This window comes from Pygocentrus nattereri, chromosome 30 (genome assembly GCF_015220715.1).
Source record: "Pygocentrus nattereri isolate fPygNat1 chromosome 30, fPygNat1.pri, whole genome shotgun sequence".
Taxonomy (NCBI): domain Eukaryota; kingdom Metazoa; phylum Chordata; class Actinopteri; order Characiformes; family Serrasalmidae; genus Pygocentrus; species Pygocentrus nattereri.
The window spans coordinates 5,154,387-5,181,271 of NC_051240.1; the positions used below are offsets into that span (position 1 = coordinate 5,154,387).

General features: G+C 40.5%; 1 protein-coding gene across 2 annotated transcripts in view; it reads right to left on the bottom strand.

The window, feature by feature from the left end:
* rab11fip4b (RAB11 family interacting protein 4 (class II) b) overlaps positions 1–19,844 on the bottom strand; it is a 77,260-nt gene extending 57,416 nt beyond the window's left edge. Inside the window, exon 1 of one of the 2 annotated variants that reach the window (XM_037536459.1) lies at positions 19,736–19,844. The gene's annotated coding sequence lies outside the window, so the exon portion shown is untranslated. Of the gene's footprint in view, positions 1–1,018; positions 1,166–19,735 lie in introns of those variants that run through there. The other variant, XM_037536460.1, reaches the window with a different exon arrangement.
* Between the last annotated feature and the right edge of the window lie 7,041 nt (positions 19,845–26,885).

The following is a 26,885-nucleotide window of genomic DNA, read 5'->3' on the forward strand; positions in this document are numbered from 1 at the left end:
CGAGGCCTGAATCAAAGAGAGGAAGGTAAAAGTAAACAAAATCAAATGAACAGCCAAAAATAAAGGTCTATTTTACACCCCCAACATTGGCAGAGCTTAACTGCCCAGCCTACACAAACAAACAAACAAAGGATGAAAGAGAAGACAAGAAGAATAGAGTGAGAGAGAAAAACATTCTGGAGTAGAGGAGGAAGAAAAGTAGAATTAGCACTCTGACAAAGAGTAGAGCTGATGAAGCCTGAGTGAATACTAATGAGAGAGCGACAGAGAGAGAAAGAGAGAAGGGAGAAAAAGAAAAAGAGACAGAGAGAGGGAAGAGGAGAGAGGTAGGAAAGGAATAGAAAATAGAAAGAGATGAGGGAGAGAAACAGAGAGAGAAAGAGAGAATGGAGAGGAAGAGAGGAAAAGAAAGAGAGAAGAGAGAAAAGGGAGAGAGAAAGAGAGAGTGAAAGTAAGGGGGGAGAGAGAGAGAAGGGTAAAGAGAGAGAGAGAGCATGAAAAATGGAAAGACAGCGTCAGACAGAAAGAAAGAGTGAAAAAAGATAGACAAACAGACAGATGGAAAAACAGATAGACAGACAAATGGAGACAGACAAATAAACGGGGGTACAAGTGGTAGGTAACATACAAAATCTGTACTTTATACCAAAGCAACCCCTCTCTCTCCCTCTCTCTCTCTCTCTCTCCCTCTCTCTCCCTCTCTCTCCCTCTCTCTCCCTCTCTCTCCCTCTCTCTCCCTCTCTCTCCCTCTCACACACACTCACAGCAGTGCTATGAATTATGAATGTGAGAATCAGAAATTCATCCAATACAGCTTCAGTAACACACAGCTCATGCTAATCTACTGTGTTTTTGGCCTAAAATGAACTAAATTTAATTTAAAATAAACTAAATTTGATGAAATTTGAAAATAAATGAAATTTAAATTCACACCAGGCTGTGAACTTCTGCTCATAATCTTCAACCTGTCTGACGCATGAACCCAGGAAAACAGTCGAACGGTCTTCTCTGTGTTTACCAGTGCAGTTCAGGTCCAAGTCCCAGTCTTCTTACTCTTATTCCCATACTCTCATTCTCCATCAACCTGACGAAATATTTCACTCAATTTAAGCAAATGTTTTTCACGGTTCTAAACAGAACCACTATCTTTACTAAATAACCCTTGAAGAACTTTCTTGTACCCATTCTTAAGTGAGTACAGAGCTTTCAGTTAAAAACAGCTAATGTTGCATTTACGTCAAAGACAGTGTACCGTAACAGCCAGAGGAACGTTCCGGCAAGAGTTTAATTTTTCCCAAATTTGCCACAGATGCCAAAGTCTCCGTGCTGAAGTCCAGGAGCTCCCAGTACAATAATAAGTAGAAAACCAAAAACCTTACAAAACAGGCTAAAGCTCTCATTTCATAATTGTTCATTTACGCTGGCAATGCTATCGCCATGGCAACACTCACCTGCCACTATTGGTTGCGTACTGGAACGAGGCAACAAAACTGCTAATAGCTCAATATTAGGAGTGCAAATCACTGACAGGACAACGACAAATTGTTTAGTCAAGGCTTTATGTGGTGAAATTTTAATGCAACTTAATGAAACATGCAATGCAAAATGCATTACATGCATCCTGCAACTCGGCCCATAAAGTTGCAACAGTCTCAACTTTCATGAAGTTTAATGAAACACCTAATCAACACACAGATATTGCACCACGTGATCACATCTAACGGGAAATGGCTTATCAGACAATCTTGATTCATTACATTTTTTCCTCTCTTCTTTGCGACAGATTAAGGACCATAACTAGACTTGTACTGAATGAGCTGTCAATGTAGGCTCACTGGAGGTTGTGGAAATGGCTGTGTTTGAGTTGTAGACATGCACACATGGTTCTTCATGGGATCTTCAGGAACGGCAATAATTCTATGCTTAAATGGTTCTTTGCTTGGTGAAATTATTCTTGAGATTGATGGAGAACGTCCTGCATATGGTTCTATATAGCAATAAAAAGGGTTCTGCATTTGTTTTAAAAAGAGTTCTGCCTTTTTTTTTTTAAGTTTCTATATAGAACCATATATAACACATTTTACATCAGTCTGAAGAACCTTTTCACGATGCAAAGAACCATTTTAGCACGCAAATGGTTCTATATGGAATTCATGGTCCAAAACAGAACCATGGTCTTTACAAACTTTACTAAAAAATCTCTTGAAATCCCCCCCTTTTTCCCCCTATCACCACCACTGTAAAGAAGTCCGAGTCTCTACAATCAACCATTTCACACCAAACCACTCTAAATGACTCTGTTTGCATCTTAAACACTAAATTATGGAGTAATTTTGAAAAAGTTTGGCAGGATTCCCCTTCATGTTGAATGAGTTTTTTTTCCCAGCATTTCTACTGTTTCATAAAGCCTACAAAGCAAAAGAACACACTGGTGGACAAGCATGGTGAGTAAATTGATTAATGTTTGAAAATTATCAGCACATTCAGATCAATGCACTAATGCACTGTGATGTACAGTAAACTAAACAATCACACACAGAGCGCCTCAGCTGAAGAGCTGTCCTCGGGTGTGAGCGGAGAGGGTTTTATCCAGCCTGTCTGAACGTGCTGTGGGAGTACCATCTGGTGGCCCACATATCAGCCAAGCTAACGTTTCCACAGTGGACAAAAACACCTCTGTGGGCAGAGAAACGAGTTGCTTACTGACAGGGCCTTTAAAAAGAGGAAAAAAAAAAACAACAGCAGCAACCAAGGTTCAGCATTAACACAGCCGGCAGCGGCCAAAGCTTCTGCAGCAGCTTCAGAAGAAAGCAGGTCAAGAAGACAAAAGCTTTTCCTGCATCTTCCACACAAAAACCAAACTAGCCCACTCTTTGCTTCAGCGTTACTCTTAAAAAGATGGTTCTTCAAGGGTTCTTTAGTAAAACAAATAGTTCCATGTAGAACTTTGAATTCTATATAAAACCATTTCATACTTTAACAGTTCTTTGCATGGTGAACTGATTCTTCAGGTTAAAGGAAAATGGGTTACATAAGGTTCTATATAGAACCTCTTTGAAAATAGTTCTATAAAGGGTTCTATCATTGTTCTATTGTTACAAGGATGGTATTGTAACAGTAGGAGAACACTTTTTGGTGCTCCATCAATCCAAAGAACCATTTCACCATGCTATACATCATCACTCCCTTTATTAAAGAAACCTAGTAACATGTTTTTTTATGAGTGCATGTAAAGTTAAATGTCTCCATTGTGGTTGGCCTAACAGCAAGCTGCCTTCTTTAGCACCATCAACCTCTGTGTAAGGCTATAGCTAACCAGCCTGTTATCGGGGTAAATGCTAAAGCTCCAGCCACGGGGACACTTTGTGAAAGGGGCCAAATCCAGCAATTTTTGGGTTCCATCATGTTCCAAACTGTACGCTTGCCCATCAATCGGTTAAGGCCATTATAGCTCATTAGGCTTAGAACAGTTACTTAGCGTTAGCTAAAGGCTTAAAGTTCATGAGGACACTGCACAGATAGCAAACATATCGGTCTGCTGGCTTGATAAGGTCGGCACCCCGCTGACAATACGGTACTGCTGGTCCCCTCAGACCACCCAGACTACTGTCCTGCATACAAGACCTAACTAGTTCTTAGTCTCTTCAAATACATTTTAAATTCACACGGACTTCTATTTTGGAAATAAATTAAGAGAAATATTACTTAATGTTCAGGTCTAATGTAGAATGATTTAATTGAAAATGTTGGCGCTGACACTGATAGGTTGGCTACAGCGGTATAACCAGCTTTATTTATGATATTACTGTTAAAATGTATTTGCTTAACTAATTTATAAAGGATAACGAAAGAAAGAAATGTAGGACAAATAAGTCAATTCGACTGTGAGACGAAAATGATGAAAAGTGGCTTTTTGTCTAATAATATGTCTAGTACATCTAATATGTCTAATACGTAACCGCCAGCGGGCTGCCCAGAAACCGCGGTGCAAAAAAGCCAGTGAGCTGCCAGCTTTGTCATCAACAGTGGCCCACTGTCCTCTTCATGTCTGGGCGTATGTGAAGGGTAAATCCAGTTAGTTGTGGGTTTCATTATTCGCTTGACTCGAAATATGAATTTTAGGCCAATAAATCAATGGTTAAGGCTACTATAGCTAAATAGGCTAACGTAGAAACTGTTACCCAGCTACAGCTAATTAGCCTTAAAGCTCTAATTCATGTTAAGTTTTCGATTCAAAACATGATCTGATCGTTTGCAAATCAACTTTGGGGCAGTCGTGGGCTGGAGGTTAGGGAGCTGGCCCTGTGACCGGAAGGTTGCCGGTTCGATCCCCAGGGCCGACAGTCCATGACTGAGGTGTCCTTGAGCAAGACACCTAACCCCCAACTGCTCCCTGGGTGCTGTGGATAGGGCTGCCCACCGCTCCGGGCAAGTGTGTGTGTTCACTAGTGTGTATGTGGTGTTTCACTTCACGGATGGGTTAAATGCGGAGGTGGAATTTCCCCGTTTGTGGAATCAAAAAAGTATCACTTAACTTAACTGTCAGCTAACTAGAACCACACAGAGTTAACAAGGCTAACTTTGCAGCTGTTTTCTAATTGCATATTTGCCAAGTTTGATAAAAATGTAATTTCATAAAATCTAAAAAGCGAATAAAATGTGTCATAGGCCCCAGTCAGCACTACGCTGGACAGATTTTGAGTGGCGGACTGCTCTCAACCTAGCAGTGACACTAACGTGCATGAAAACTCAAATCTGTCATGTAACCTGATCACACCTGCAACGTTTGCCTATAGCGAGAACCCTGTTAAAGCTTGACTCAACAAAGTGCACCTACAACATCCTAAAAGTCTAAAGCAGGTTAGCAGGTCAGTTCCTCCCTCCAGGCAGTGTCCATGCTACTCATCAGTTAAGCATTGATTACTGAGGGACACCATTCCACAGTTACAGTGGACATATTGATCTCAGACTCGCATTAAAGCCAAACCACACACACACACACACACACACACACACACACACACACACACACACACACACACACACACACACACACACTTCTGTTTCAAAGGAATCACCATTTTCAATAAAATAGTCAATTTTGCTGCACATACATACATGCATAACATGATTCTAATATGCTCAAAGTTCAACACAACTTCACAGCTTTCAAAGCGTGAGTAGAAAGCTGTAAATAAAGAGAAGAAATGTTGAATGTGACAGGAATGGTCAATAAGGCTGTAGAAGATTTCCAAACAACTGATAAAGCTGTAAATCAAGAATGAAGATCTAAGTAATCCGACATCCACAGTGAAGTTCTAATTAAATGAATGGCCTGTATATCCATTATTTGCTAGGTGGTGATCAAATCTTGATCTTTTATCAATACACTTATTGATCTTGTTGCTCCCAAAAACACAAAACGTTAAATATCAAATCTAATCTCTGTCTGAACAGGTTATTATTTGAAATAATATTGCCGCCAGACAAAAAAGCTCATAATGGAAGAAAGGCATTTATTGAATAGTGAGAACGCTCATTTAAGCTAATCGTGATTAAGTATCGCCTTGACCCAAACAACTGCACATACTCATTAAGCTGGCTAGTAAATTATATTATGGTAAGCAAACCAAAACTCTCTAAATCACTTGATTGCCTTCCAACAAATCACAGCATTGCTACCAAATGCTACTAAAACAGAACTCTCTTAAGTCTTTATGGTCTATATGCATATGCATGCAAACTAGGCATGGAGACCACCCCCCTGATACTACAATATCGATTGACCTTCAACTGCTTCTAACAATTCTGTAAAGACCTAATCAGAATGCTTGTAAACATAAAGGGCACACACACACACACACACACACACACACACACACACACACACACACACACACACACACACACACACACAATATATGTGCTGGTAACTATCATTCAGTCAGCATGGAAGCAGCTCAATTAATGGCACAATGTGTAATAAATACAAACATAGACAAAACATTGTCAATAACAGTAATAAAAATAAATAAGTCAAAAGCAACCAGGTATTTAACGGATGTTTTTTTCTGTTCTCCAGCTTCCAAACGCTCTCAGGAGCTCAGTGAATTCCAGCGTGGTACCGTGATCGGACGCCACCTGCAAAGTTTCCTCTCTACTAAATATTCCACAGTCAACTGTCAGTGGGATTATAACAAAGTGGAAGTGATTGGGAACGACAGCAACTCAGCCACGAAGTGGTCGGACACGTAAAATGACAGAGTGGGGTCAGCGGATGCTGAGGGGCATAGTGCGCAGAATTCACCAACTTTCTGCAGAGTCAGTTTTTTCACAAAGCAGTATTTCTCAGTAAACTAAATAACTAAAGCTAAAAGTTGAGGACTGACCAATGGGAGTGTTCCTTAGCTCTTCAAAAAAAATAAAAAATCTAAACAAATGAAAATCAGTGAACTACACGCCCAACCACCCCCCCACCTATCAAAGTACATGCAAGTTAACAACACAGTAATGATATTACTAATAATTCTACACAGAGAACACAAATATGAGCTTTTTCATCTGATTTTGCGCACAAGTTCTATTTATTTGCTGATTTTAAAGCTGCACTGTGTAAGTTTTTGGGATTTGGAGACCTCTCTGGTGGAAATGTGCAACAGCACGTGATGTGTGGAAGAATATTTTGTAGCGCGGGTTGTGATTCGGCCCCCTTCCCCAAGTGTATGAATCTGATAATTCAAAGAGTCTAAACTTGGTGAAGGACATGTCTTCTGAGGATTTGAATGAATTTTCTACTACTGTCATCACATCTTTATCAGTATAATGTTGATTTTGTAATCATTTGTGATCATAGAGCCGGACTTTCCTTTTGAGCCCGTATGTGTGATGTAAATACATAAAGACGTATGACGTGGTATGAAAAAACGCCTAACCTGATGCCTCTGACTTTTAAATGACTTTACAAGGGGACTCACAGCAGCACACGTTCAACCATATTTTAGCCAGTTTTCATTCTCCGGATAATTTGAACACGATAATCTTACATGGCACAGGCGTAGGTGTGCATTAAAATGTGTTCTCTGCACAGGATGTGTTAACCGTAAATGAACGTCCAGTGATGTGTCAGTACACACAGCCTGGCGTCACTCCATCTTCAAAGGTTTCTAATTAGTGCTTTTGAAAATAAACCTTAAAGAGTCGGGGGAAGAAGGGGGAGATTGTGCTGACCAACCTGACCGATGCATGACAGGTAATTAATGACCTAATGATTGATCACTGGACCAATCAGACAGACAAAAGCTCAATAGAGGGACTGAAAGGCTGAATGATGGATGAATTCCTTCTGTTCACATTTCAGACCCTTTTAAAATGTATTAATTTAACCCATAAATGCTCAAATCAAGTCAATAGTGACCTATGACCTAATTTTCACCCTCTACTTTATCTATTTTTTAATCTAGTTTTTTTCAAGTATCAAAACATAGCAAAACGTTTTTTTTGTACTTTTTATTTGGTGTCAGTAAAATGTTTTAGTAAACCGTTTGGCACTGTAGATCAAGTTGTGTTGTGCAAAAGCCCTTCATTATTTATTTTTACACACAGCACCTAATATATGTAAATGAGCTCTGTTCTGATTGGCTGTGCCTCATTCAAAAAGTGCCCAGGCTGAATACAAGAGAACTTTAGTGTGAGTGGGCTGCTGCAGGCTGATTTATAAATTGCATTTAAAAGAGGCTGTAATATATATACACACACACACACACACACACACACACACACACACACACACACACCAATATATGTACCAAAAAATTTACATCATTTCATAGTCTAATAACATAGCCAGTTCTCCCTCAAATGATCTGGATGAAATGGGGGGGGGGGGGGGGGGGGGTGTTTCCTTCCAGGTTGATGAATGGCGGTCACTAGAAAATAAAAAAGCATTTTGTGTGTTACAATATGTTCAAACACAGTCAAACGAGTGTGCAGCATACATTTTCAAGAAAATCGACCCATCGATAGATCGACCCATACAGAAATCTGATATATGTCCATAGATTCACATATATCATAAAGGGCCAGGCATATACTATAAACTGATATAAGTATAAAATACTGGATATATATGCATGACATGTGGATGATGCATTTTTTTGGACAGTGAGATTATGTATCTCCATTTTTTCCCATTTTTACTATTCTGCATCATTTGAGCACGGCAGATCTCCTTTGCACCGTGTTAAAATTTCATGATGAATGAACCAACAGAAATACTACAAAACTGCCTGGAATTAAACCCCTTTACATTAACTTACATTGAAAGTTAAGAATGCTTTTGCCCTCTCCTGTAAACTATTTTGGAGATACGCCTCTTTCTTTGCACATAACGATATTTTAATACATAGTCACAGACATCCCAGTGCAGTTATGTTTGCTTTTAAATGCTGAAATATTCAAATGTGTCAGGGAAAAATATTTTAATTTATATCATGTGTTAAAGACTTTATTGCATAGTTTACAATGTGCATGGGGTTTTAGAGTTTGGTTATGTAGCTATTATACTAATTTGTAGTTCATTTGGGCAGATGTGGAAAAAACAAGAAAATAAATTGAAATCTTAGCTTACATGACATAAACGCCATCCATATACAAATCATTTTTTCAGTCTTATATTGTTAAATAAATTTACATTTACATTTACATTTATGGCATTTGGCTGACGCTCTTATCCAGAGCGACTTAATTTGATCATTTTACACAGGGAGGCCAAGGTGGTGTTAGGAGTCTTGCCCAAGGACTCTTATTGGTATAGTGTAGGGTGTTTACCCAGGTGGGGGATTGAACCCCAGTCTACAGTGTAGAAGGCAAAGGTGTTAACCACTACACTAACCAACCACTGTGTAGTGTAATGGGTCACACATACAGATAAGCCCAGAAATATTTGGACAGTGAAACAAGTTTTTACAGTTGTATAATCAACATGAGCTTAAAGTGCAGACTCTCTGCTTTAATTTGAGGGAATTCCCATCCCAATTGGAGGATGGGTTTAGGAATTATGACTCTTTAATATGTAGCTACCTCTTTTTCAAGAGAACAAAGGTAATTGGACAATTATCTCAAAAGCTATTTCGTGGGCTGCATGGGCTGTTCCCTCATTAACCCATCATCAATTAGACAAGTAAAAGGTCTGGAGTTGATTCCAGGTGTGGCATTTGCATTTGGAAGCTGTTGCTGTGAACCCACAACATGTGGTCAAGGAGCTCTCAATGGAAGTGAAGCAGACCATCATTAGGCTGGAAAAAAAATCCATCAGAGAGAGAGCAGAAATGTTAGGAGTGGCCAAATCAACAGTTTGGTACATTCTGGGGAAAAAAGAGCCCATTGGTGAGCTCAGGAACTCAAAAAGGCATGGACGTCCACAGAAGACAGCAGTGGTGGATAATTACAGGATCTTTTGCATGGTGAAGAAAAAGCCTTTACAAAGAGTTGTCTGTAAAACATGGCGGAGGCAGTGTGATGGCATGGGCATGCATGGCTTCCAATGGCACTGGGTCACTAGTGTTTACTGATGATGTGACAGAAGACGGAAGCAGCCGGATGAATTCTGACATGCACATGGATTTACTTTCTGCTCAGATTCAACCAAACGCAGCAAGGTTGATTGGACGTTGCTTCACAGTGCAGATGGACAATGACCCAAAACTTACTGCGAAAGCAACCCAGGAGTTTTATATGGCAAAGAAGTGGAATATTCTGCAACGGAGTCAATCGCCAGATCTCAACCTGTTCGACCATGTATTTCACTTGCTTAAGACAAAACTTAAGGCAGAAAGACCCACAAATGAGCAACTGAAGGCAGCTGCAATAAAGGCCTGACAAAGCTTCACAAAGGAGGAAACCCAGCGTTTGGTGATGTCCATGAGTTACAGACTTCAGGCAGTCATTGCCTGCAAAGCATTCTCAACAAAGTATTAAAAAAATGAACATTTTATTTATGATAAAGTTCATTTGTCCAATTACTTTTGAGCCCCTGAAATGAGGAGGCTCAAAACACTTAAAACAAGCAGAAAAAGTTGCAGAAAAAAATATTTAAGTCTGATAAATGGCAATATATGGATTTCAAATATATATATATATATACATATACACACAAAATATATATATATTATATATCATTTGAAATCCATATATTGCCATTTATCAGACTTATATCAGAAATATTTTTTTTCTGCAACTTTTTCTGCTTGTTTTAAGTTTAATATGGGAAAAAAGTAAAACTTAAAATAGAAAATGTGTCAAATTTTGCACAGGCCACATTTTATGGCAATTGGCTGGCGCAGGCTCCGAGTAGCTCAGAAGGCGAGGCCATGCGAGCGGCCATAGGCCGCCTAAAATGGATTTAATGCTGTTTAAATGTTCTTGTTTGTTAGTATAAAGTTTTAGTTATGCAGGTTTAGTTAGTGTATTTTGTGTTGGGGGTTGGTCACCTTCAGTGTGATTACTATGGTAGGTGGTGACCTCCTCCATGAGTTTGATGCTTTGCATGTTCCTTTCTGCCCTGGTGTTTAATACAGAACCCTCCTCATGGTGGAAATCATGGCCTCCCCTGTGTCTTACTCTACCCTAACACCACATTATTTACACTTAGAAAATCAACAAAAATAATGTGTTTTGACCAGGGGTGTGCAAACTTTTGCATATAACTGTGTGTTTGGCTCAGTTCACCTGCACTACCCCAGCAGCAGCCGTCTATCTCATATCAGCCTGCAAGTCTTTTCCTGTGGTAGTTCCTCAAACTCTTCAACATCATCTCGCTCTCAGATGCAGAGCAGCTACATCTCTCTCACACAAACGCACACACAACCTGAACCTACATACAATTTAATAACCCACAGAGAGAGAAAAGTACAAATCACACACACAGGAGAGTGCGCTGGGTGTCCCAGAGCAATCAATTACGCTGCTGAGTTGAATAGGAGAGAGTGAGTGTGTGCTCAGTAGGCCAGAACAGAGTCTATATGACAGCTCAGCTCCCACTGAACCTGATCACACACACCAATTCAGACCTATCACACACACACACACACACACACACACACACACACACACACACACACACACACACACACACACACACACACACACACACACACACACACACACACACACAGAGAGAAAGAGAGAGAGAGAGAAGAACAGAGAGTGGTACAGATACAGAGAGAGAGAGACAGTGAGGGAGTAGAGAAATGAAAACAGTACAGAGCGAGAGGGAGAGACTACAGAAAGAGAACAAGGGGAGAGAACAGAGAGGGAAAAGGGAGAGATAATAGAGAAGAAAGAATCAAAAAGAGAGAACTCGAGAGAAAAAAGGGAGGATAAGAGAGAGAGTGGTAGAGATAATGTCACGAGAGAGGATAGGAGAGAGAGAGCGGAGAGAAAGAAACAGAGACAGAGAAGAAAGTAGACACAACGTGATGAGAGAGAATGTGAAGAGATAGACGAGGAGGGAGAGAGAGCGAGAGAGACAGCGAGAGTGAACGCGAGAGCGAGAGAGAGAGAGAGCGAGAGACAGCGAGAGAGAGCGAGAGACAGCGCGAGAGAGAGAGAGAGAGAGAGAGAGAGACAGCGAGAGAGAGAGAGAGCGAGACAGCGAGAGAGAGAGAGAGCGAGAGAGAGCGAGAGACAGCGAGAGAGAGCGAGAGAAAGAAACAGAGACAGAGAGAGAGAAGAAAGTAGACACAACGTGATGAGAGAGAATGTGAAGAGATAGATGAGGAGGGAGAGAGCGAGAGAGACAGCGAGAGCGAGAGAGAGCGAGAGAGAGAGCGCTAGTGGTTAAACTAAAAAAGTAACAGCACACCGAAGTGGTTGGCTGGAGGGATGAATGAGGGAGAAGAGAAGAAAGAATACAAGGGTAGCCCTGAGCGAACGAGTGTGGCAGCATGAAACAGAGAGGAGAAGGAAGTGCTGAGTCATGAGTGAAGAACTCTCAATGCCCACCTGCTGTAAACCTGCCCGCCAGGCCAGACTGCTGCTAGAAGGTAAAGATGGAGAGAAGCAGAAGCTGCGCTCACCAGACTCAGCCTTACTGTGAACATGATGCCTGATGTCTGAGACACTGTTTTAACATAGTATTCAGAATATTTAATATTTTTAAAAACAATTAATGAGGTGCAAATGGATACATGCAGGGTGCTGTGAGGCAAAATAATTCCGAAAGAAAATTCCCATATAAAACTCAGAAGACACGTGTAGGTCTACTGGTGGTTTTGGATAGTAAATAAAATATTTATTTATTTATATTTATGTTGTAGGCATGACGACCCCTGGTTCCCATCACGACCACTGTAAAGAAATCTGAACCATTTCACACCCAAACCACCCAGAATCACTGTTTACATCGCACACAATGATTTATGCAGCAATTCCTTTAATTCCTTTAAAAAAATCCCTTTAATAACTACATATGCAAAAAGTACTAGAACAGAACAAGAAAATAAATGTACATTTAGCAACAACAAACACTATCAGAGTGCAGTCAGTGTACAGGGTTTGTGTAATTTCTACAGTACGTCTATTATATTTAGATTGTATGTCAATTTGTAAAAGATCCTTTATAAAACATTATTATTAGTAGTAGTAGGAGCAGTATGCCTGACTCTGATCTACTATAGTTCTACAGGTGTGACCCTTCCAGAGCAAACTTACGCATACAGAGTATATAAACTTAGTCATTTTTTTTTTACACTAGATTTATATTTAGCAACAATTTAATGCTAAAGAAATCACAGACTGTATCTTTAACTGAATTGTACAGTAAAGAAAGAACAGAATGCATCTTTAACAGTAACACAGGCATGAAGAAATTGCAGATTTTACCTTTAAATGAAATGTAGCATTAAAGAAAATGACGGCTGCACCTTTAACTGAAATGCAGCACTAAAAAATTTTAAGAATGCACCTTTAACTGAAATGTAGCACAAAGAAATTGCAGGTTTCAGAAAGAAAGGAGAGAGTGAGAGATTTAAGAATAGAGCAAAAGCGAGGGTTAGAGAGAGAGAGAGAGAGAGAGAGAGAGAGAGAGAGAGAGAGAGAGAGAGAGAGTGTGTGTGTGTGTGTCCAGATGATCCTAGCAGGTTTGACCACTAAAATGTAGCACAAAGAAATTGCAACTGAAATGCATCACTAAAGAAAATGCAGACTGCATCTTTAACTGAAATGCAGCACTAAAAAATTTTAAGAATGCACCTTTAACTGAAATGTAGCACAAAGAAATTGCAGGTTTCACTTTTAACTGAAATGTAGCACTGATGAAAATGTAGTCTGCACCTTTAACTAAAATATAGCACTAAAAAAATGCATACTGCACCTTCAAATGAAGTGTAGCGCTAAATAAAATACAGAGTGCAACTTAAACTGAAATGTAGCACTTAAGAATTGCAGGCTGCACCTTTAACTCTAGATTCTCTAGTAAACACAGCTGTCCTTCAGTAAAGCAGGTAAATGAGCTCGAGTCCTCACCTCCTTTTGTACAGTAGTGAAACGAATCAGGCTGGGGCTTTATGACTGTGAGGAAGTGAACAAACAAACAGTTGGTTTAAAAACCTGTGCAGGGTCTGCGTGACAGCAGTGAGGCCGGGCAGCAAACAGGAACACACAGAAATAAACGACGAAGAGGAAGAGCAGTCTGCCATTTCTCCTTTCATCTTCTCGCTGTTTTTTTTTTCTCTTTCAGTTGCACACATAGTGTTTAAACTGTGAAGGACATTACAACTAAACCAGTACACTGTGTGTGAGTGTGTGTGTGAGTGTGTGAGAGAGAGAATTATGAAAGAAAGAAAAAGACAGGGAGGGAGAGAAAAAGAGTAAGAAAAAGTAAGAAGAGTAAGAAAAAATGAAAAATAAAGAAAGAGTGAGGGAGAGAAAAAGAAAGAAAGAAAGTAAGAGAAAGAGATTAAAAAAATAGAGTGAGAGGGTTAGAGAAAGAAAAAAGAGATGAGCGAGAGAAAGAGCGAGAGAGAGAGAGAGAGAGCGAGAGCGAGAGCGAGAGCGAGAGAGAGAGAGAGAGAGAGAGAGAGCGAGAGCGAGAGCGAGAGCGAGAGCGAGAGCGCGAGAGAGCGAATTTGTGTCCAGATGCTCCTAGCAGGTTTGACCGCTACACTCTCCCCTACACAGTCAGGGGTCACTTGGCTGCCCAGTAAAAACACACACACAGTTACACACACACACACTCCCAAGGTTTCTTCCTCAGCTCTGAGGGAGTTTTTTACAATAATGTTAAAACTTTGTCTTTACTGGAATTCTGTGAAGCTGCTCTGAGACAACAGTCAGTTGTGAAAAGTGAAACACAAATAAATTTGATTTGAATTTGATTTAAAATATGTGACTGTAATTCCTTTCGTCAGTGGCCACTAACCCGGGTCCTAGAGGGCTGCCTTCCTGCAGACTTAAGTTCCAACCTGTACCTAATAAGCTGCCCCACCCCTCATTTAACTCTAATACCTCTGATACGGCCAATATAAGAAAGATATAAAAGCTATATTGTATTTGCTTTAAACTCAATGTGATGAACATTAAACTATACTGTATTTACAAACACTACATATCAAATTAACTCCACCAATCAGATTCAGTTCACAGCAAAAGTAAACCACAGATAGACAGACATACATGTGAAACTTATGACAAGGTGTAATGAAGAAGCTGTAATTCAACATCACAATCACCATCACTATCACCATCAAAACCATTATTACCAACACAACCACTATCACTATCACCACCATTATCACATCACTATCATCATCATTATTAGGATCACTATCACGTCGCAACATAAACACCATCATAACCACTATTACCATCACAACCACCATCATAATCATTATTACAATCACTAACACCACCTTAACCGGATCACCATCACTTTCACCATCATCATCACCATCAGTACTATGACTAGCATGCATAGATCGATACATGGACACAGGCAGTAATAGCTGCACACTCATTAACACACATGTACTTTTCCAATAGGCCAGTACATCCCTTGACACTCATTAACATACACACAGTACAGATCTCCAATTACAGGACAAAAAACACTATAATACAAGTCTGACTGCAGAAGGTCAAGTTCCCATTCTGATTGGTTCAGCTACTTCCTCCACAAAGTAAACAGAGAAAATGAAGTTCAGCATCCAAACAAACCCAACCTGCATGAGAGTGCTCTTTAAAGAAAACAGTGCACACACCACCCAGGCTGCTTCCTCTGTAAAATAATAACTAACCCTTTCGGCAGAAGAGGAAGTTCAGAAGAGACTTGCACAAGGTATCACATGTTTAATGCTTTCTCTGCACTACAGCTTGGTAAACAACTCATACTCTTAAATTCCAATACATACAGTTCTCTACTTCAATAGGCTAACACTGACATTGTATTCTGTCACATTCTGTAGATCAATCAAACTTTTCTGACTCAGATTTGCAGAGATTCGCTCTTTATCTGTGTGTTTTAGGTCTGGTAAAGATTTTTATTCAATATCATGTCGCCTTATGCTTCAGCAAACAATCAGCATAAGCTAACTTTTTTATTCATTTTTATTTGATTTAAACAGTATGCAAAATGTTAGGCTATACTGCATTTGTTTTTAGGCTATATTATGCGCTTTAAAATCAATGTGATAAACATTAGATTACATCAAATAAATAAATTCATATGTGATTTTGTGACAAATGTTAAGATTACATTGTGTTTGCTTTCAACTGAGGGTGACAAACATTAGGCTTGCATTTGCTTTCAACAGTGTGATGAAAACTATGCTATATTTGCTTCAATATCCATGTGATGAATGTTAGCTTGTATCGTGTTTCCTATAAACTCAGTGTGATACATTTTAGATTTAGATCACACTGTGTTTGCTATAAATATTGTTTTATTTGTTTGAAACTGTATCATGAACATTAGGCTATACTGTATACACATCACACAGCGTGATGAACGCCAGGCTACATTCTTTATATTGTAAACACAGCGTGATGAACGCCAGGCTACATTCTTTATATTGTAAACACAGCGTGATGAACGCCAGGCTACATTCTTTATATTGTAAACACAGCGTGATGAACGCCAGGCTACATTCTTTATATTGTAAACACAGCGTGATGAACGCCAGGCTACATTCTTTATATTGTAAACACAGCGTGATGAACGCCAGGCTACATTCTTTATATTGTAAACACAGTGTGATGAACACCAGGCTACATTCTTTATATTGTAAACACAGTTTGATGAACACCAGGCTACATTCTTTATATTGTAAACACAGTGTGATGAACACCAGGCTATATCCTGTTTATTGTAAACACAGCGTGATGAACGCCAGGCTACATTCTTTATATTGTAAACACAGCGTGATGAACGCCAGGCTACATTCTTTATATTGTAAACACAGCGTGATGAACGCCAGGCTACATTCTTTATATTGTAAACACAGCGTGATGAACGCCAGGCTACATTCTTTATATTGTAAACACAGCGTGATGAACGCCAGGCTACATTCTTTATATTGTAAACACAGCGTGATGAACGCCAGGCTACATTCTTTATATTGTAAACACAGCGTGATGAACGCCAGGCTACATTCTTTATATTGTAAACACAGCGTGATGAACGCCAGGCTACATTCTTTATATTGTAAACACATCGTGATGAACGCCAGGCTACATTCTTTATATTGTAAACACAGCGTGATGAACGCCAGGCTACATTCTTTATATTGTAAACACATCGTGATGAACGCCAGGCTACATTCTTTATATTGTAAACACAGTGTGATGAACGCCAGGCTACATTCTTTATATTGTAAACACAGCGTGATGAACGCCAGGCTACATTCTTTATATTGTAAACACAGCGTGATGAACGCCAGGCTACATTCTTTATATTGTAAACACAGCGTGATGAACGCCAGTCTACATTCTTTATATTGTAAACACATCGTGATGAACGCCAGGCTACATTCTTTATATTGTAAACACATCGTGATGAACGCCAGGCTACATTCTTTATATTGTAAACACAGTGTGATGAACGCCAGGCTACATTCTTTATATTGTAAACACATTGTGATGAACGCCAGGCTACATTCTTTATATTGTAAACACAGCGTGATGAACGCCAGGCTACATTCTTTATATTGTAAACACAGCGTGATGAACGCCAGGCTACATTCTTTATATTGTAAACACAGCGTGATGAACGCCAGGCTACATTCTTTATATTGTAAACACAGCGTGATGAACGCCAGTCTACATTCTTTATATTGTAAACACAGCGTGATGAACGCCAGTCTACATTCTTTATATTGTAAACACAGCGTGATGAACGCCAGTCTACATTCTTTATATTGTAAACACAGCGTGATGAACGCCAGTCTACATTCTTTATATTGTAAACACAGCGTGATGAACGCCAGTCTACATTCTTTATATTGTAAACACAGCGTGATGAACGCCAGTCTACATTCTTTATATTGTAAACACAGCGTGATGAACGCCAGTCTACATTCTTTATATTGTAAACACAGCGTGATGAACGCCAGTCTACATTCTTTATATTGTAAACACAGCGTGATGAACGCCAGTCTACATTCTTTATATTGTAAACACAGCGTGATGAACACCAGTCTACATTCTTTATATTGTAAACACAGCGTGATGAACGCCAGTCTACATTCTTTATATTGTAAACACAGCGTGATGAACGCCAGTCTACATTCTTTATATTGTAAACACAGCGTGATGAACGCCAGGCTACATTCTTTATATTGTAAACACAGCGTGATGAACGCCAGTCTACATTCTTTATATTGTAAACACAGCGTGCTGAACGCCAAGCTAAAAAAATGGGGTAAAATGACAACACTAGTTCAAACTATATCTCATTCCTGTGTCTCTAAAAATGATGAGCCAGGGTTTGAATGAACTAATGTATATCAGTTTGACAGAGACGAGAACAAACAATGAGGGGAATTCAGGACACCTAAATTCTTCAAGGAAACACCACCCAGAAAACAAACACCCAAGGCAAAATTTCCCACAGCAGCAAAACCAACAATGTCTGTGTACACAATAATAAAATAACGCAATCACGTATAGACAGGAAGAATATTCATTGCATCACACCTCTTCCTCTTCAGCCTCAGCAGTTTCAACAACACAAACCTCAAAGTGGCACCAAGAGTGTAACAGCTGTTATAAAACCATTTGGACGGACCCAACTATCTGTCTATCTGTCTGTCCATCTATCTATCCATCTGTCTGTCTATCCGACTGTTTGTCTGTCTATCCGTTTGTCTGTCCATCTGTCTGACTATCCAACTGTTTGTCTATACATCTGTCTTTGTCTATCCACCTATCTATATCCATCCATCCATCCATCCATCCATCCATCCATCTGTCTATCGAACTGTTTGTCTGTCTATTCTTCTATCCACCTAATCCTCTATCCGCCTATCTATCTGTCTGTCTGTTTATCCTTCTATCTGCCTAATCGTCTATCTGCCTATCTGTCTACCTATCTATCTGTCTGTCTATCTGGCTGTCGGTCTATCCATCCATCTGTCCATCTGTCTATCCATCTGTCTGTTTGTCTATCCTTCTATCCGCCTAATTGTCTAGCCGCCTGTCTATCCATGTGTCTGTATCCTTTTATCTGCCTAATCATCTATCTGCCTATCCATCCGTCTGTCTGTCCGTCTATCTGCCTGTCTGTCCATCCGTCTATCCATCCGCCTCTATATCCATCCGTCTATGTATGTATCTATCTGTCTATCCATCCGACTATCCTCCCGTCTATCTATCCATCTATGTATCTATCCGCCTGTCCGTCTATCTATCCATCCATCTATGTATCTATCCATCTATGTATCTATCCGCCTGTCCGTCTATCCATCTATGCATCTATCCATCTATGCATCTATCCGCCTGTCCGTCTATCCGTCCATCCATCCATCCATCCATCCATCCATCCATCCATCCATCCATCCATCCATCCATCCATCCATCCGTCTGTCTATCCGCCTGTCCGACTATCCGCCAGTCCATCTATGTATCTATCTATGTATCTATCCATCTATGTATCTATCCGCCTGTCCGTCTATCCATCTATGCATCTATCCATCTATGCATCTATCCGCCTGTCCGTCTATCCGTCCATCCATCCATCCATCCATCCATCCATCCATCCATCCATCCGTCTGTCTATCCGCCTGTCCGACTATCCGCCAGTCCATCTATGTATCTATCTATCCGCCCATCTGTCCATCCATCCATCCGTATCCATCTCTCTGTCTGCCTGTCTATCTGCCTATCCATCTATGTATCTATCCATCCGTCTGTCTGACCGGCTATCCGTCTGCCCGCCTATCCGTCTGTCTGTCCGTCCATCTGTCTCTCCATCTATCTGTCTGTCTATGTATCTATCTATCTGTCTATCTAGCCATCTATAAATCTGTCTGTCTGTCTGTCTGGCTATCTATAGGACATAACCGACTGAATTAGGATGGACACCAACAATAATGTCCCCTGTCTTCTTTGCTTTGGTAATAAGAGCATTCACCTGCAGGCACCACCTGCTGAACTACATTAACTTCATCATTATCTGTCAACAGAGCACATAAAGAGTCATCAAAACATTTAAAAATAAAAAGAAATGTTTCCTGTGAACACTTACCTTAAACGTACACCGCTGTGGTTTTCCTTTTTCTGATATGGTCTGAAACAGCGTTCATGTTTCAGAAAGCAGTTTTCTCCAGGAACGTTACGGACAGCCTGTGATAAAGACACAAAAAGTTTGTGTCGAGATCGCCTTACAGCTCCCCGAACACTGCACAGCGGCGATATATCACATTACCCGCTTGAATTTTTCAAAAGAGCCTGCTGGTCACGGAACACAGACCTGCAGAGAAAAATAAAAAAACAAACAAACACGGCAGAAGAAGAAATTCATGTTGTCAATTTAAATTAAGCTGTTATCATTTAACTCTTATGCTGAGTAAATGAACAGACCAGTATAGAAATTCCAAACCTGGTTGTGGATAAAAGTATTCAAATTACATGCAAGAAAAACTCCAGTACTGTTAGATTTCCATCCAAGATGCACACAGAACATCTGTCACACTACATTTACCTACATTCACACTTTCTCCAAACCTAACTATTAGTTAACAAATCAAACCCAAAAAATTACAACACACTGAAAAACTATTACCAAACGTCTACTAAAACCAACTGATAATTAAAATCATAAACCAAAAACTTTTTTCTTGATTCATTTTGAATTGAGATAGAGCTGCTTTTTGTAGACTGAGGTCCACACTTAAACAAGTTCTTCAAGGGTTCTTTAGTAAAGAAAATGTTTCTAGAACCATGAGCACTCAAACAACCCTTTGCATGATTAAAGGTTTCTTTGCATTATAAAATTGTTCTTCAGAACCATATACAGCACATTCTCCGTCAATCTGAAGAACCTTGTCACCATTCAAAGAACCCTTCTATAGTTCCATATGGCACCCAACAGAGTTCTTTTATTGCTAGAATGACAACCGTTTCTGGGTGCTGTAAAAATCCTTTTCAATTACTATATAGAACCTTCTACAGCACATCAACGCACATTTTCCATCAATCTGCAGAACTATTGCACTATTCAAAGGACCCTTGAATCACGCAAAGGGTTCTGTGAGCGTTCATGTTTCTATATAGAACTCCTTCCTAAAGAACCCTTGAAAAACCAGCTTTTTAAAGTGTGTAAGTTACACTAATGCTGGCTTGGTTACGTAGATCTGTAGATCTTGAGTGCTGAGCACTGTAGTGACAGACCACTCATGAACAGAATATAAACAACCTAAAATCAGGACTTTTGTCAAATCGAGGTGAGGGAACATGCGTGAGATGACAGAGAACATTAAACTTTAACTGTAGGCTGGACTGTCCTTTTAACAGACAGCAGTACCTTCAGTAACAGGCAATGTAACCTCGCTTGACCACCTGCTACAACTGTGCTTCTTAATTTACACTTCATATTGTTTTGGCTAATTTATTTAATCTGTTTTATAATTATTTACAGAGTTTTATTCTGCCTATAAAGTGTGAATAAAACAGAGTGCAAGGGTTCCTATTAGACAATGGCTCTAAATGGAAGCATGAACACTCAAGGAGCCATCTGCATGCATTGTGAGATGGTTCTTCAGACTGATGGAGAGCGTGTTGTATGACCATTTCAAGCTTATAACAACAGAAGAACCCTTTTTGGTGCCGTACAGAACCATAAACACGTTCTCTAGTCTGAAGAACCATTTTACCATGCAAAGAACCCGTTAAGCAAGTTAACCTATGTTTATACTAAAGAATCCTTGAAGAACCATCTTTTTAGGAGTTCAGTGGCTTTAACTGAGTTTCGTTTCGTGTGGGATCTGCAGGTCTTGTTGTTGTTGTTGTTGTTGTTGTTGTTGTTGTTGTGTAGCAAAAGTAATTTATTCATTTAATACAAAGCGTCACAACAAATAATCCAAGCTGCTGTCCAAACACTTTCAACATGGTTTCAGGTTTTTCTTTCAGAGGTGCGAGGTTTGGTTTGGGTCAGTCAGTCATATGTTTGTGTTTGTCAAATCTAGAATAAAAGCCTCAGAACTGAGCCTGGGATCTTACCCGCTTTAGAGACGGAGGGAAAAGCTGCGGCCTTTATTTAATAAGCACAGGTTTCAGAGAGTTTGTGCGGTAGTTGATTTCGCAGGTGCTGCGTTTGGCTTTGAAAGGCCGCTCTGATGAGGTCAGTCATTTAGTCATTGCCGCCCCCTGTCGGGCGGAGCGACAATGACAGGCGCTGTAACGCTGTAACGCTGTAACGCAATGTGACCCTTGTTCTGCTGTCGTCATAAAGAGTGACATGGTTTAGATCCGGTATTGATCACTAAATCAACACTCCAGGAAATCAGGAATACCTGAATCCAAGAAACGGCTGAGCAGGAAACGGATTTTTCAGAATAAACAGCCAGACGGACTCGAAAGAAACCATCTGTCTGTTTTGTTTAAGGAGAACCGCAGGCAGGGTCGTCTACACAGCTATGGGGGGCTACATCTCTGAAGTTCCACAGTGAGAATGACCATCAGAATGATCACACAGACAGCAGCGACTGAAACTCCGGTGCCAGTGCAGCAAACAAGACCCCAACGCGTTATGGCACCCCCCCCCCAACAGTTAGCCCACTTTCTCCTCGAAACATTACGACTTTTTTCTTGAAATATCACGACTTTATCCTGGAAGTCTGCTGTTTTTATTTTATGGACAGTGGCCCTAAAACGCCGTCATAGAACCGCGTGCTCCACCAAGTCAAAACAAGCTCAGCGCACTGCGTGCTGTGCCCTGATTGGTGGTCTTCCTTCACGCTTCTTTCGTTTTGACGTTACATTTTTATACAGACATAAGCCAAAAGGAACGACAGATTTCTCAGAATGTAGCGGAGGAAAAAATGAGATATTTGACTTTGAAATGCAGAGGAGTGAAAGCAAGAAGTCGCCCAAAATGGAAAAACTAGATACACGAAAATGTACTTAAGTACAGTAATGAATTACATTTACTTCCTTACTGTCCAACACTGGCAATTGTTGCTGTCGGAACAAAACCTCGTAACTCAATTTTTTGTCAGTTTTCAGTTCTTGACATCATTTGCAATTGTCTGTTGCCCTGTACATTGTGTGTAAATTTCATGATGATTGGACCAAAAGAAATGACCCAAAAAACTCTGGTTCCATTGACTCACATTAAATGTGAAGCAGGTTTTTTCCTTCTCCTGGAAAGTTACCATTTTGGAGATAAGAGGTTTTGTTCCTACAGCAGGGATATGTTGGTTGCTAGGTAACAGACGTGAATATGTGATCATCGACTTCGATAGAGTAGCTTAAGCTTTCCTTACTGGAGTTAAGATTTCTAAATTAGGATAATATCCACTTATTTGATACGAATTTGTGAAAAATCTTATCTTGACCTCTCAGACAAAACAAAAAATGAGATGTTTCTGTATTATGGCCCAGTTCTGTAGTCCACCTGCACTGGTTTGTGATCTTTTCAACATCAGGTCTTCAGGAGCTGAATTAGGTGAATCAGGAATAACCACCCTCCTGTCATGGGTTGGTGGAAATCAGGCTGGAGCTCCAAACTCTGGAGAAACGGATTGTTTTCTCTATTTATTACCTACAATATTCTGAAGCAAACCACAGTTTAGAGAGCCAATATTACTTTTTTTTGTAAATGTATGTCTTGTTATGTCTTTGATGTAGTGTCTAAACATTGTTAAAATTCACTCCCATTTAAATATACTGTTTTTGTGATGGCACAAAAGCTGGCACACATTTACATAACCTGTGAGCTGAGGAAACTCCACACAAGGAAAGCAGCTGGTCCGGACAAAGTATGTCCTAGACTACTTAGGTCCTGTGCTGCTGAGCTGGGGTCACCCCCACAGCACATCTTCAACCTGAGTCTGCGCTTGGGGAGTGTTCCCCCACTGTGGAAGACATCATGCCTCATTCCAGTACCCAAGAGGGGGCCACCCTGTAAACTCAATGACTTCAGGCCTGTTGCTCTAATATGTCATGAAGACACTGGAGCGCCTTCTTCTACACCTTCTCAAACCCCAGGTTCGACACGCAACAGACCCCCTGCAGTTCGCCTACAGGGAGAAAGTGGGAGTGCAGGATGCCATGCTATACCTCCTCCATCGTGCCCACTCTTATCTGGACAAGGGTGGTTGTGCTGTAAGAGTCATGTTCTTTGATTTTTCCAGTGCCTTTAACACCATTCAGCCCCTCCAACTGAGAGACAAGCTGGTTAACATGCAAGTGGATCCACACCTGGTCTTCTGGATTACTGACTACCTCACTGGCAGACGTCAGTATGTCAGGCTGAAGGACTGTACATCAGAGACTGTGGAGCACCATAAGGGACTGTATGTTCCCCCTTTCTGTTCACACTGTACACCTCAGACTTTCAGTACAACTCTGAGACGTGCCACATGCAGAAGTTTTCTGATGACACTGCCACTGACATTTGAACGTTTTACTTCTTACTTTGCACACAAACAGAAAATGGATACTTTTAACATTACACTTGGTCAGACTCTGAAGATGAGACTACACTAAATTCCCAAACTGTCAGTTGGCCTGTGTAAGGAGCTGGAGAACGAACTGCCGGCTGTGCAGCGAGTGAGTGGAGCTCATTACTGTGACACAGCAACAAGCTTCTTGTTAAGGAACTATAATTTGGTGGAAAGAACTGGTAACATTAAACCATTAAATGCTGTGTTCACGGCCCAGTTTATTCATTTCTTACTTTATTTATTTAACTGTTATATGAAAGCAACAGAACACTCGAGGTCGTGTGTTATCACTATAAAATCACGGCTGGGATGATCTACAACCAAATCATGGTCATGGTTTAAATCTACACTCTTAGAAATGATGGTTCTTCAATGGTTCTTGAGTAAAGAAAATGGTTCTACACAGAACCATGAACACTCAAAGAACCTTTTGTATAATTACAGGGTGCTTTATATCATCAACAGGTCTTCTACTGTATTGTGACGATGTCTAGTCTTAGTGATATTAGAAGAACCCTTTTTGGTGCTATATAGAACCGTTTTCAAAAATCTTCTTTATAGAACCATCTACAGCACACTCTTCATCAATCTGAAGAACGTCCATGATGCAAAGAACCCTTTAATCATGCAAAGAGTTTTTCGAGTTGCTCATTATTACACTCTCAGAAAGAAAGGTACAGAACTATCGCTGGGGCAGTACCCCCAAGGGTGCACCTCAGCACCTTTAACCAGGGAACATAACTGTACCATAATCCATTGAAATGATATTTTCTAAGTTCTGTTGACTCCACACACGTCATCTTGTCTCCAGGCTTTTTATTTTATTGCTCTGTTTTAAACCATTTGGCTATAAAAAGGTACACATTTGTACTTTATCACCTAAGTAGACCTTAAAAACATGTTGTTCCTTCAAGGGTACATTTACATTGTTTGTACCTTGATGAACAAAAATATACCTGGATAGTACCTTTATTTGTAACAGTGTAAAGAGCCCTGAAGAACCATCAAGAGAGAAGGCGATAAAGAGAGGCTGGAAAATGGTCAAGCAAAATTGAATTATTACTGTTTTTGGTACACAAACCAACACAAACATCACAAGTTGGCCTAAATAATAAACAAAAGAAATACAGAAATGCAAGATGACGTGAGCCATTTAAAAGTGTTCACACCATAGTAACTGAAAGGAATTTCACATTTAAAATGTTTTAGGGCTCATTTTATTATGTTTTTAATGTGATAAAATATAATATGATACAGAAAAACACTGTAATAAATTACTCCTGTCTACTTACTAATTACTTTTAAACCCACAATGCAGTCTAAAACTCCTGTTTTGGACTATTGTTTTTGTTGTTTACATTATTTTGTGGTCAGGACACAGATAGAGCTTTCCCCTTTAAATTCACATATACATGTAAAAATATATACATATACATAATTGCTACCGATATCAGACATACAGATTATTATTATTATTATTATTATTATTATTATATATGATGATAGTGCTTAAATACTTAAATTACAGTCCTTGGAACTTTTTTTTTTTTTTTTCTCTAAGGGAGAGTCCAGACACCCTGCGGAGGTAACTCATTTCGCTTGTATTCGCGATCTCGTTCTTTCAGTCATTACCCAAAGCTCATGGCCATAGGTGAGGGTGGGAACGTAGATCGACCAGTAAATCGAGAGCCTTGCCTTATGGCTCAGCTCTTTCCTTACCACAAGACCGGTAAAGAGCCCGCATCACTGCTGACCCAGCACCAATCCGCCTGTCAATCTCCCGCTCCCTTGTACCATCACTCGTGAACAAGACCAGACCAGAGATGGCTCTCCACCCTTTTCCATGGTCTCGGATTTAGAGGTACTGATTCTCATCCCGGCCGCTTCACACTCGGCTGCAAACCGATCCAGCGAAAGCTGAAGTTCGTGGCCTAATTTCCCCAATAGGACCACATCATCTGCAAACAGCAGCGATGTGACCCTGAGGTCACCAAACCGGACACCCTCCATCCCCTGACTGCGCCTAGAAATTCTATCCATAAAAATAGAATTGGTGACAAAGGGCAGCCCTGACGGAGTCCAACTCTCACTGGGAACGAGTCTGACTTACTGCCGGCTATGCGAACCAAACTCCAGCTTTGTTTGTACAGGCCCTGAATGGCTCGTAGCAAAGAGCCATGTACCCTGTACTCGCAAAGCACCTCCCACAGAATACCCCGGGGAACAAAGTCAAATGCCTTCTCCAGATCCACAAAGCACATGTGGACTGGTTGGGCAAACTCCCATGAACCCTCCAGAATCCTGGAGAGGGTAAAGAGTTGGTCCAGTGTTCCATGACCAGGGCGGAACTTGCACTGCTCCTCTTGGATCCGAGGTTCGACCTCTTGGATTCGGCTTCGGCCTCAGTAATGGACAAGCCTATTCCCATGTCCCCAGACTCTGCCTCCTCACTGGAGAACGTGTCGGTGGGATTGAGAAGGTCCTCAAAGTATTCCTTCCACCGCCCAATGACGTCTTCAATCGAAGTCAGCGGCTCACCATCTCCACTATATACAGTGGCACTCTGCTTTCCCCTTCTGAGTCGCCTGACGGTTTGCCAGAATCTTTTCAGAGCCAACTTAAAGTCACTTTCCAAGGCTTCACCAAACTCCTCCCACACACGGGTATTTGCCTTGGCGACGACTGAAGCTGCAGATCGCTTGGCCTGTCGATACCTGCCAGCTGCCTCAG